The sequence below is a fragment of the Trachymyrmex cornetzi genome, unplaced genomic scaffold, assembly GCF_001594075.2.
Source record: "Trachymyrmex cornetzi isolate Tcor2-1 unplaced genomic scaffold, Tcor1.1 scaffold1339, whole genome shotgun sequence".
Lineage (NCBI taxonomy): Eukaryota > Metazoa > Arthropoda > Insecta > Hymenoptera > Formicidae > Trachymyrmex > Trachymyrmex cornetzi.
Window position 1 is genome coordinate 122,325 of NW_017295916.1, and position 1,658 is coordinate 123,982.

Genomic DNA, 1,658 nt, shown 5'->3' on the forward strand with positions numbered 1-1,658 from the left:
ATTCGATTTTGGTTTCACTGGATGTTGTTTCCTTGTTCACTAATATACCTATGGATTTGGCAACTAGTAGTGTTGTTAGGAGATGGGAGTTTATATCCAGTGAGACAAAAATTACATTGGAGGAATTTATGATAGCTTTTCGATTGGTACTGAACTCGACAGTGTTTATTTTTAACGGTAAATATTACAAACAAATTTTTGGAACTCCTATGGGATCTCCATTATCACCTATTGTTGCAGACATGGTTATGCAAGATTTAGAGGAAACTGCACTTGGATTATTGCCGGTTAGGTTATCTTTTTATTACCAGTACGTAGATGATGTTATTTTGGCGGCCCCATCTGAGAGCATCAATGACATATTGTATGTTTTTAACTCATTGCATACAAGAATACAGTTCACTATGGAGGTTGGCATTGATGGAAAAATAAGTTTTTTAGACACTTTGATTATTGTCGAGGATTGTAAATTAATATTTGATGGCTACCGTAAAGCTACTTTTTCTGGCAGATTCCTGAATTTCCATTCCCAACATCCGATCTGTCATAAGAGAGGTGTTATATATGGTGTCATAGATAAAATAGTTCGCTTATGCCACCCAATTTTTCAACACAAGAATTTAATTGATGCTGTTAATATTTTTTTAAATAATGGATACCCTCTTCAATTTATTTTTTCTACAATCCGGAATAGATTAAAATACCATTTTAATAATATTAATGTGAACAATAATAAATTTGGTTTGGAAAAATTTTTTGCTGTTCCGTTTGTTGATTCTGTTTCGGAGAAATTTAAACCTATAGCCAATGTTGTTGATTGCAAATTGGCTTACACCATTCCCAATACACTTAAAGAATACATAAAAAGAGGAAAGGATAAATTGGAGCATACACAGAACCAAAATGTGGTTTATAAAATATCTTGTGAAAATTGCGAAGCAAGTTATGTAGGCCAAACAAAGAGACAATTAAAAACAAGAGTACATGAACATGTTTCTGACATTAACAAATCATCAAAATCTCCATCTGTAATAACGAATCACAGAATTGAAACGAAACACGATTTTAAGTGGAATAGCGTGAAAATATTAGATATAGAACCTTCGTATAGAAAAAGATTAATTTCTGAGATGGTTCACATTAAGAAACAAACACAGGGTATAAACAGACAAACAGATACAGAGTCATTGCCTGACACATATATTAACATGATACATTCCCTTTCCATTTCTTAGTATTGTCACGATTTCTTGTCCTCTCCCGACGTTCTGCCGTTACATTACATTGTTCGACTTGATCAAGAGTGTGTCACGTACATCGGTGCAAAATATTTTATAGTTATAACATTTGTGACAAGGAAAATTTTATAGCACATTAATAGATTTTATTTTTACTGACACATATGTTGAATTTTTATATCTACTGACACATATTTGGATTTTTACATTTCACTGACATATTATTGTGTAATTATACTTCACCAACAAGGTACATGACTTTGTGTTATTTTATTATAGATAATATTTTCTTTATATATAACCTGAGGTTTCAATTGTATTATTATTCTTTCTTAGATATGAATTTATTCGCAACTTAAATTAATTTATAATGGACAACTTGCGCTTTTTATGTCAACGACAAGATTACGCGTGCGATTT